Raw genomic sequence first — 12,058 nt, forward strand, 5'->3', positions numbered from 1 at the left:
AACAGATTGATAGAGCCAGAAGAGTTCCCAGAAGTCACCTACTACAGGACAGGCCTAACAAAGAAAATAACAGAACGCCACTAGCCGTCACCTTCAGCCCCCAACTAAAACCCCTCCAACGCATTATTAAGGATCTACAACCTATCCTGAAGGATGACCCAACACTCTCCCAAATCTTGGGAGAAAGGCCAGTCCTTGCCTACAGACAGCCCCCCAACCTGAAGCGAATACTCACCAACAACCACATACCACACAACAGAACCACTAACCCAGGAACCTATCCTTGCAACAAAGCCCGTTGCCAACTGTGCCCACATATCTATTCAGAGAACACCATCACAGGGCCTAACAACATCAGCCACACTATCAGAGGCTCGTTCACCTGCACATCCACCAATGTGATATATGCCATCATGTGCCAGCAATGCCCCTCTGCCATGTACATTGGTCAAACTGGACAGTCTCTACGTAAAAGAATAAATGGACACAAATCAGATGTTAAGAATTATAACATTCATAAACCAGTCGGAGAACACTTCAATCTCTCTGGTCACGCAATCACAGACATGAGGGTCGCTATCTTACAGCAAAAAAACTTCAAATCCAGACTCCAGCGAGAAACTGCTGAATTGGAATTCATTTGCAAATTGGATACTATTAATTTGGGCTTGAATAGAGACTGGGAGTGGCTAAGTCATTATGCAAGGTAGCCTATCTCCCCTTGTTTTTTTCCTACAAACCCCCCCCCCCCCCAAGACGTTCTGGTTAAACTTGGATTATTGCTGTGCACATTGTAAGATGAACTATTGCCAGCAGGAGAGTGAGTTTGTGTGTGTGGTTTTTGGAGGGGGGGGGGTGTGTGTGTGGGGGGGGGTGAGAAAACCTGGATTAGTGCTGGAAATGACCCACCTTGATTATCATGCGCATTATAAAGAGAGGTTTCAAAGAGGGATGGGCTATTACCAGCAGGAGAGTGAGTTTGTATGTGTGTCTGTGTGTGTGTGGGGGGGGGGGGAGAGTGAGAAAACCTTGATTTGTGCTGGAAATGGCCTTCCTTGATGATCACTTGATGATCACTTTAGATAAGCTGTTAGCAGCAGGACAGTGGGGTGGGAGGAAGTTTTGTTTCATGGTCTCTGTGTGTATATAATGTCTTCTGCAGTTTCCACGATATGCTATGCATCCGATGAAGTGAGCTGTAGCTCACGAAAGCTCATGCTCAAATAAACTGGTTAGTCTCTAAGGTGCCACAAGTACTCCTTTTCTTTTGTCTATTTAAGCATGTATATCCTTTCCATGAGAAAACTATTGCATTAAAATAGAAAAAGAAACTACAAGCCAAAAATTGCATACCTATTATTTCTTCTCTTTGCTATTCCCTATCATTGTATATCCAGTTTCTCTGACCTCAGGTAGATTTTTTTTTAAATGTCATGAATTTAAGTTACTGTAATTTATTTAGGGGACAAATATAAAAAAAGTACCTTTGGGAACTATTTATCCTTAACAAGCCAGTGCAATTGATTCACTCCTCTGTCCCCCCATCCCCACTAAATTTTTCTGTACAATAAGACTGCAGGTTCCATATGCACAATTCATTAAAAAAAAGGTCAATTTTATACAAGCAGAGTTACAGTGTGCATAAAATTATACACAGAGTTTAAATAAAGTAATGGAGTTTCTCTGTTTCAACAAGCAAAGTATAGAACTCCTGAGATTTGGAATTGACATGCTACTTGTGAGCATTTTTAAAAGTTATGAGGAGCACCATATTCAGTTTCAATAGCATGCCAATTTCATAATTTCCTACCTATCTGCAATAGAGTTTGAGTACATGTGACACAACGGACCCTTTTTTTGCGTGAAGAACTCAGATCTGACAAACTAACTATATCAAATACATTGCTTACAGGGTATTTGTCCATAAAGGGTAACATGTAAGGTCTCTGTTGAAAGAGTGCAACTTTTCAACGTGCATAATCATGGCTTGATGTGCATAGGGATAATATTTAAGGAATAATACAACAATAGTGAAGTTTATACCCTTCTGGTATTAAGGTTAAAAAGGAGTCACCGGGAAGTAATATTATTCATTGATGGTCTATTCATTCAGAGGGAGTTGCAACCTATCCCTAGTCAGCTAGCTAGGAAATGCAAGGCTCAGTTGTCTACCATTGTCTCACCACAAAACAGTCAATGGAAAACCATAAGGACAAATGCAAACAATTCAACCACATGGAGATAAAGTAACATTATAATTGACGGGGGAATGCCCTATCTATGAATAAAGACAAAAGAATGCTTCAGTATAACAGAGCAGGGAGATGCACTTTGGATCCATTCACTGAATAGACCTCTTATTAAGTGCAGGTGTTTTTCCATGAATTATTGGATCCTGATTCCTGTGAAGTCAGCCAGCTCTGCAACAGAGTGAACTTTGGGGTGAAAACCTACTTGATTAGATAGGAAAGGTAACTGTTGGTAAATATGTAGCAAGGTGACTATTCTGTGTTATTCTATACATTTAAGAGATTGCTTTGATTGAAAATTAAATATCACTATTCATACACACTGTGTATGCATAAACATATATACACACACAAGAGCTGACCGAACAGAAGGAAAATAGGTCTGCCAATTTGTTTACTAAATCCAGCCTGTAATTCAGGCCAACCAAGTTTCTTCGTATTTATTCCCTTTTCCATGGTCATTGTGAAACTGATTTTGTTTGCACAAAAGTTTTGGGGGGAATTTTGTTCACGCAAATATTTATGCAATAATCACTAATTTGTATCTGAATGAGCATATTCATGCTGGAAGTGCTTCCAGAACCACCCTATGGATGGATACACTCAATTACTTAATGGAAATATGACAAGATAAAATTGAATGTAAAGTCCTATAGCAAATACATTTGTCATGTTTTTCAATTCTACTCATTCAGAAATTAATCCAATTAAGTTTAAAACTGTGGTCCACATACAGAGCCAAAAATAACGTTGTTGTGCAAAACAGGACAAGAAAAGATTTAAAATGCCCTGACGTTCTCTGACCCCGTTCAGCTCTTGTTTCTGCTTAATATCTTCCCTTCCCTCTCCCTGAGTGAGCCAGTTTCCCAACCGGTTTCTATGGGCACGAGTCCTGCTCACAAAAGTTAAGTCATACAATCAGAGAGCAAAAACCACAGCATGTGACACAGTTGACCAGTTACACAGAATGACTACTTACATGAATGACTGAAGAGGCACCTCCACTTTCACAAACTGTTCATAGTAAGTCCATAAATCCAAAAGTGCTTGTGTGCCTCCCACAGATTTTTTTTTGAAAAAACCTCATACCTGGTGAACCATTCCCTCCTATTCCAGTTTTTGAGCAAGGATTGATAAGAGACAGTGGTGGTTCTTCATAAAATTTTACAAAAGCAGTGATGGCAGTTTGGGGGCCAATGCCCTTTGCATATTGACTGGGGCTGAAATCGTATCATCACCACCTCTAAAGCACCCCATGCCACCTACTTTGTCCCATGTGTAAATCCCTGACTCCTTGATGGACTAAGAGGGAAACACAGATGGCATCTTACTGACAGTGTTTTGTCTGAAACGAAGGAGATATGCAGTATGATACAATTTCCAGCAACTGCTATTGCTTAACAATATTTATGTTTAACAAAACAGTTACTGAAGTGATATCATTAGTGGCTGATAAGTGCTACAGGTCCTGGCACTGCAAAACAATAAAAATAAAAAGAGGCAACCACTACGTATCCCCTTAAAAACCAAGCAAAACTTCTCTGTCTCAGGTACCATCTATATTTTCTTCCAGTTTGAAGCCTGATGAGAGAAATGAACAGACACAACACTGTTGCCTTTTTCCTTACAAGGGATTTTCATAAAACTTTATAAAGCAGAAATGTGGATTTTAAATGTCCCTACAGTGCTGGTAGCTGCTGTATGTTGTAGCTTGGAACATTAGAACTTTATCCTCTTTAAACTAGCAGATGGAAGGACATGTAATTGATTCTCCTTGTTGTTGGCATCCTTTCGTCTGCAAGAGACGGTGGGAATTGCAGCCTATGATGTAGATGGTTTGCAATGTCTCATGTGACTGAATAGTCCAATCCGAGATTTGCATGAGCTTTAGCAGTTATTGCAAATGTATACATCTTGGTTGGGAGCTGCTTGCAATGGTAGGAAAATGCAGTATAAAATAGGCAATGAATGGTATAGATGTTTGCCTGAGTCCTAAAATAGGTTTAGGCAAGACCTGCAAACCATGATGGGCTCCAGGAGACATGGACAGTGCATTGCTTCTTTTGGTCATTGCCCACAACAGGTCCTTTGCAGAATTTGACACCATACCTACTTGACTCTCACCTTGTTACCAAGACTGATAGGCAAATAAGACTTCTTACATTAAAAAACTTTCTGAATTATCCTGACTGCCTGAGATAAAACTGAGGCAGATGCTACCTGAAGCCTATTCATGCAGTACTGCTTTTGCTCCATTTTCCCCGGCTGATACATAGATTCTCTCAGAACTATTTGGGCAGGTATAATTCAAAGAAAAACAAGAAAGGAAGCTCAGTTTCAGGAACCTGGCTGTGGCAATGTAAGTAAATGAAACTGTGCATAAGAGATATTGCATGTAAGGAAACATTAGGAAGAGAAGGGCAAATGTTCTAGTTATAAGCTTATTTTCTCCCTTTATTTCAAGCCAAAATTTGGAATTTCCTATTGGATTACTGTAGGTTTGCCCATTTGTCACAATCTTAATATTATTACTATTGTAGTTTAAGTCTGTACATTCTAAGCATTTAAACAAAAGGACGTATTATAAATCATATAAAGCCATAAATATACAAAATGCTCTGAAAATATGCCCAATGAAGAATTGAGTCCCTATTCCCAAAGCTTATGCTTGGAAAAAAATAAATCTGTACAATACAGAACAACCTCAGCAAAATGCAGAGTGAAATCAGGTATCTATAAATGAAATGCTTCACAGACCACAAGTTTATTGAAGAAAGGGTTGGAGAGGGGGCGATTAGTGCACATTAACTAGAAGGCTACTCCAAGCATAAGAAAAGACATGAAACAAGACCAGGGCAACAGACACAAAAGGAGCAGTCAGCAGAAGATGGGGAAAGAGATGTAGCCTGGGGCAACGTTTTCTCAAAGCTTTACATTTGAGGGTGACTATTTTGAACTTTGTGCAGGAATTTAAGAAGACAGAGAAACATGGGCATAGTGGTAAGAAAGGAAGTTAACCTTAGCTTCTTCATTTGGGATAGACTGAGGGGGAAAAGGTAAAATGTGGGGAGGACAGAGATGAGGAATTTATATAAATATGTGAAGGGAGAGATAACCAAAGCATGGTTCAGTGTTTTGGGAGTGGGGGGTGAATAGAAAAGAATGTACTGGATTTAGCAGGAACCTGGATGTGGGGATAGAAAGTGAGGGGAGAGTAAAAAGTGACTCCAAAGTTGTGATCTCATGTTTCTGGTAGAATGGGGGAATTGTCAACAGTAATAGGAAAGGGAGATCAGAGAATTAAAATAGCTCAGTTTGGGGTATATCTAGCTTACAGTAACTTGAGGAACAGTGAAAGTTCAAGGAGGAGATACCACAGAAATGATGCTGATGTGTCTAGTAAGAAGTCCAGGGTGCAAAGGTATATTTGGGACTCACTAGAATAAAAATAACAACTCAAGGTATAGGACTGACTAAGACAGGTCAGGGAGAGAGTGCAGAGAGAGAAGCAGTGTACACCAAGGAGAAAGTCCTGGGGGACTCTAACAAAGGGTAGAAGCAGAAAAGGCATCTCCAAAAATAAACTGATGGAATATTCCTTTATATAGGAAAGTGGGAACCAGGAGAGTAATTTTAGAAGCCCTGAGAGAATAGGGTTGAAGGTGGAAAGAATGATCCATAGTGCAGAAAAGTATGGGACAATTCAGTGCGAATGAAGACAGAGAAAAGCAGTTAGAGTTGGCCTGGAAGAAGCAGTTACTGATTTTTACTGAATGAACAAGATGAAATCTAGATTGTATATATATATGTACTGGCTTAGGGTCTTTATAATTCTGAGGTCTATAGTAGCACAGCGGTTTCCATTAAAAAGGCAACATTTTGTAGTGGAAAATGTACAGATACTCCTCACATCAACCAGGCAAAGGAGTCAAAAACTTTGACGCTTGAAGCTAAGCCAGATATACTGGGGAAAATTGATGGATTTTTGACTATGAACAACAGTGAGCACATTTTCATCAGTAAAACAAGTTTAATAAGGTTTTTTTTTTACTAAATTTGATGAGTCCAGTTTAGTTCAGGATATAGTACCCATGATTCCAGGTTCTTGAAGAGTTTTAATAAAAAGTAATTGTGATAAGTGTGATTTAATACAGCTTTAAGGATCATTTTGCAAAGTATTATTACATTTTGTGATTTTCTAGCCAATAACTTTCCTTTCATATTTACATCAGTGGTTTAATATGGGGGATGGAGGTTGGTGGTAAATAAGGCTTCATTCATTGGTCTTAACTGCCATTATGACAGGTGCACTTCAACCTTAAAAAGTTTGTATACTGCTAACTACCATATATTATTAAATTTTACTGTGTTAGAGATTATATACACAGTTCAAGCAAATGACTGCTGGCACAGATAAAGCGTCTAAAGTTAAATAATTTATTTTTATAGGAAGATGGCGTTTGCATTCTTATGAAACTGAGAAATTCAGAGGCCATCACATTTCCCCACAGTACTATTTAATATTTGTAAAAGCAAAGAGAAAAGTTAACTGGAAGAATCTGAAAAGGGCAGTCTAATAAAGGGATTGGGTGGTATCTAGAAAGGACTGGGACACGGTAATACAATACTTTGCATTCACAGAGCACCATTCTTTTAAAGAGCATCCTAAAGCACTTTACAAGTACTAATTCATCTTCACAACAGCCCTTTGAAGTAGATGAGTATTACTGTATGCAAAGTAAACTGAGGCACTGAATGCTGAACTGACATGCCAAAGGCCAAATAGTCAATCAGTGGCAGAGCCAAGGAGAGAACACTGAAGTTCTGATTCTCAGTCCTGTCTCTTCAATACTTAACCACACTGTCTCTAATGCTCTATAACACAGTCCTCGTGCCTTAATATTCCACCTGTCCTGAAGGAAGAGTATCTACTTATAGGAACTCCATTTTATTCAATAGAATTCACTTGGCACGGCAAAAGAATTCTCATTTTAAAGGCTACAGGACTGCATGCCTTAGAACAAAGTTTTTTTTTTTTAAATGGCACATATTCCAAACCTCACTGACTTGGGAATTGGTGTGGGAGGAGGGAAGACATCAAATGAACCAAGATGGAACCAATTTGAAAAACGAGAAAAAAAAATGCCAATGTGCACATAAAAATGAAAAAGGAAACTTTTTTTTTTTAATGTTTGATATTTCAGATTTTCAGAGTCACTTTTTTCTGGTGCTAATTCACCACAATTACTGGAAGGGAAAAAGTTTACATTATATGAACTTTTCAAAATTCATGGTGGAGAAGGGTTTTCTCATCATGTTAAGGGATAAATGGTTGACATCAGATAGGATGTTTAGGTTTCCTCTCCCAAAATAGTTAATCTGCCTAATTTGCAATGAACGGTTTGCTATTGCTGATATGTGGAACTTGTAATGGGCTTCATAATATAGCTATACATATAAATATTTTAAAAAATCAACACGTGCACTTTTTTTTAAGAACCAAGAATCATGCCACATATGCAATCATCCACAACTTCAGCATTTATTAAAAAAAAGTATGGTATTTTTATATTTTATATAGATATACGGGATCAGGAAAACTCTAAAACTAGAGTAAGCTGCATAAATGCCTCATTACCATAGAAATTGTGCACAGACCATGATAGCATAAAAAGTCAGTTGAGACAGCCCATTTTAAATTTTATTGATAACATGATCACAAGTGTGCTTTTAATCATTTCACCCCATTATGTTCCCCATCAGCTGTCACTAGTAATTTCATACGACAAGCATGTTGCCCTTACGACATTACAAACACAATCCAGAGTTATTTAGAATGCTTGTTGATTTACAAGTATACCTGTCTATTGGAAGAGCAAAACTCAGGAAAGTCAATGGATTTAGAAAATTATATGTCACTCATGTCAGTGCTATACTGTAGCAGGGATGTGTTTTATGCAAAGCATGACTAACATAATGGACATAACTGCATTTTGAGACTCTTACACTTGCATATTAGCAAAGAAACAGTGCCTTGCGGGTTAACGCCATAAACTGAGAGGCAGAGTGGACCAGTGGACAGGCACTGCGCTGCAATTTATGAGATATGGGTTCTAATCCTGATTCTAACACTGACTTGATGATTGACTTTGGTTGAGTCATTTCACTTCTGTGCCTGTTTCTCCTCACACATTTTGTGATAGTGACTTTCTCTCATGTGTTTGTACAGCACCTAGCATAAGGCCTTAGGCTTGGTTGGGACTTTTGGGCACCATTATAATATACATAAATAAAATACTAATACAGGAGATTACAATGCTGTGCGTGAATTCACATATCCAACTTCTTGACTACAAATAATCTGAGGTTGAATATTTAATAGACTACTTCAACAGACACATTAGCCATTTGGAACCATTATACATTGCTTCTGTACTATCGTTCATTCTCCAAGACCTAAAGACTCACTTCTCTAAACAACCATACTGATGTCTACAACTTCCACTTACAATACTTGATTATGATACTGGCTTTGTACTTTGACTGAACCCTTTGATAGGCACAAAGTGCATTGCAACATTACACCTCTTAATACTGTGGTTTGTAAGCAGTACTACATTCATTTTATAGAGAAGTAAAATAAGGCATTGGGATGTGAAGTGACTTTCACAAGATCAGCCATCAAGTTAGTAGCATAATCAGGCATAGAATCCAGTAGTCAAATTCCCAAGACCGTTGCTGCTTCCCTTCTTCTAACAGAAACCTTGTTCGATTCTGGCTCAGTTAGGAACTCCTGTAAAGGAAGACTGCTAAAAGGCAGATGGCAAATTCTCTGTGCTCATTATGAGTTGTAGTTGTGTATTCAGTAGAGACTGATTTGAATCTAAAGAACTCAGATCACGGTTACCCAAGAACCCCTCAATGCCAGCTGTGCTACAATTCTGGGATGTACATTCTGGTTCACCACAAAATGTCATTTGCTTTCTTAAATGAAAGCCAGGGTCTCATAGACCATTGTTATTCTTGTGAAATTAATGTAAGGAATTACGTATGTATACTGAAAATATGTTCTTAGATTTTGTATCTCAGCATAGGTGGAGAAACCGGTTTCCTGTCAAACAAAAGATGTCTGTTTCCCTTTGTTGAAACATAAGTTAAGTATTGCCACATTCAGAATGGGTTTCCTATCACCTTAGTACAGATGAAAAATGGTAAGAATTTAAAAAGAAACAAACAGTTATAAGGAGAAACAAAGGGAAGATAAAGTTCTCTTGAGATGAACTTCAAAAGGTTTGCTGGACTGTAGCTGGGAACAAAGAACATACCCCATCATCCTACACCCAGGATGTATATAAAGAGAGCAGTTACATTCATGAAAATGGGATCACAACCAGCCTTGGTTGAAGATGCTGCAAAAGGCTTTGGGTGAGAAACTTCATTAGACAGGAGGTTAACCTAATAGTTAAGTCTCTAGAAAGCATGTTATGATTTTGTTTTATATGTGACCCTTTTGTTTCCACTATCCTTACTCACATCTTGAATCTTTGATAGTAAACCTATTGTTGTTTTCACTATAAATATATCTCAGTGTGGTGGTACTAAGCAAGCAGCTGATCCCAAGTTGAATCATACAAGCTGGTATGTACTCTGTTCTACTGGGGATAGCAGACTTGATATTTCTGTGAATATTCATAAGAGAAGGGGTTGGACACTACTCTTCAAAGGGATTCAGGGACTGGGGTACACCAATTGTTAACTTGCATGGTAAGAAAGGGCTGACACAGCCCAGAGGAGAGTGTTTGGATGGCTAACAGGCTGGTGGTGTCAGTGTGCTGACAACCAGATAAGCACAAGCAAGTCTCCCCCTCCTTTGGGTACAAGGTGATTCACAGTCCTGGGTAACCCAAGAACCATCACAATCACACAGTACCACAGGATTAAACTGGAAATTGGAAAGAATAATCTTATCCACTACACTACCCAGCTCCCACATTCTGTATTCTTAAAACCTGAGAAAACTTGATTGAATATGTTCCATAGCCAGTGCTTAATTTGTGCTCGGGCTTGCCAAGCATGAGACCCAGCACCTCTAGAATTGGCAGTTCACAGCCCAGGCACCTCTGGGCTTGCCACGTCAGTCATGAAAGTAAAAAAACTGCTTCAGCCCCAGCACCTCTCATTAAAAATTGAGAACGGTCCATAGCATGCCATATATTTGTTCCAACAACCTTGAAACACTGTAGTTCAGTTAGATACAATTTTGGTATGCTGCAAGAAGAGGCATCATTGAGTGCAGAATAACAACTGTATTGTGAGGAGACAAACCAGTTATAAGAGCCATCAAAGCAACAATCACTGAAAGCAAAAATATTAGAGTAATCAAAGCCACTGGGCTCCTGAGCTTTAATTGTTATTCAGCTGATGAATCATACATATGCATGTCTGTATGTATAATACTTTCATGTGTAAGTATCACATTCCCTCCCTCCACCAAAGTATATTTGGTATGATTATTTTATGTACAGCGGCTTTCAAGAGTACAAGGAATGTTTAAGTATGTCACAGAGTTGTCATTTATTCCTTTTTATTAACAGCACTCATGCCACCACCAAAATATTTATCAATCTTTTGAAACCAAATATTATGAGTAAAGCTTAATAATGCACAAACCATGAGCCTCGCCTCACCCTATTGACAGAATCTGCAAATGAATGAAGCTGGTGTAACACACAGTGCCTCAGTAAATGAAAAACAATGATAGACTTTCATGTGGTGCTTTCAATATTCATTTCAAATCACAATGTGTGTAAGAAAAACTCAGCATCTCTACAAAAGCAGGCTAGACTTTCATATTTAAAAGCACATTGATAAGAATTCTAAGTAAATTAGCTTGTTTTGCTTATAGTCTCTGTAATCAGGTCCTCCCATAAAGAACGTTAGCAGTAATATTAAGAACAGTATTTTTAAAGCAGCTCCGGAAGAAACTGTCATTCAAAAGGAAAGGGAGCTGCCACATAAGAGCAGCAAAAGAGAAGATGCCAAGTAAGATTTTTCATTGTAGCATATACCCAAATGAGCCAAGAGTTAGTGTTCACATAAGTGACCAAGTGAACAAATGGAGGCATCAGTGACTATGATTTGTAAAGATCAGGGTAGATAAACTAAAGCTAGCCTGTAATTCCAAACCAGGTTATAAATCTAAACTTTACCTGGCACTTAGGTCCAACGCCTGAACTTTGTGCAAAGCTCAAATAAATGAGAATTACATGGTTGTTCTCTTCAGGGGATTTAGAGGAAGATAGACAAATCCTCCCTACTAGAGTATGGATCTTGCAAGGTGCTGAGAACTCTGGTCCTAGATCCAGCAAAGCACTTAAGAAACAATAGGGCCATTCATATACTTAAAGTTAAGCTTGTGCCTAGTTTTGCTGCATATGGGCAAGAGTGCTCAGCATCCTGCAGAATTAAGCCACAGGCAACATAGATCCAGCAAAGCCACTCTCCAATACCTGCTTTGCCCTCCTTTGGCGGATTTTAGCCACCAAGTCCTTGTAGTCATAGAACCACTGGCCAGAGCCCTGCACAAGCTATCTGCTCCTGCATCCTGCCTGCCACTTCTGTGGCTGGAGCCCTCATGCAGTGAAAATACACCAGTTTCATTGCCTATGTTGTTTCTTGCCTATCACAAGATTTGGCTCTTAGGTAAATCTCAAACAGATATGATCTTGGCTCAGGGAACTTTATCCACACTGAGCTATTTATTCTTAATTAAATTACCTTACAAAATGGTATTTAAAAATAAGTGGAGA

General features: G+C 38.7%; 1 protein-coding gene across 44 annotated transcripts in view; it reads right to left on the reverse strand.

Moving 5' to 3' along the window:
- PTPRD (protein tyrosine phosphatase receptor type D) overlaps window positions 1-12,058 on the reverse strand; it is a 1,647,138-nt gene that overhangs the window by 874,422 nt on the left and 760,658 nt on the right. The window lies entirely within an intron of this gene.

This window comes from Natator depressus, chromosome 5 (genome assembly GCF_965152275.1).
Source record: "Natator depressus isolate rNatDep1 chromosome 5, rNatDep2.hap1, whole genome shotgun sequence".
Classification (NCBI taxonomy): Eukaryota; Metazoa; Chordata; order Testudines; family Cheloniidae; genus Natator; species Natator depressus.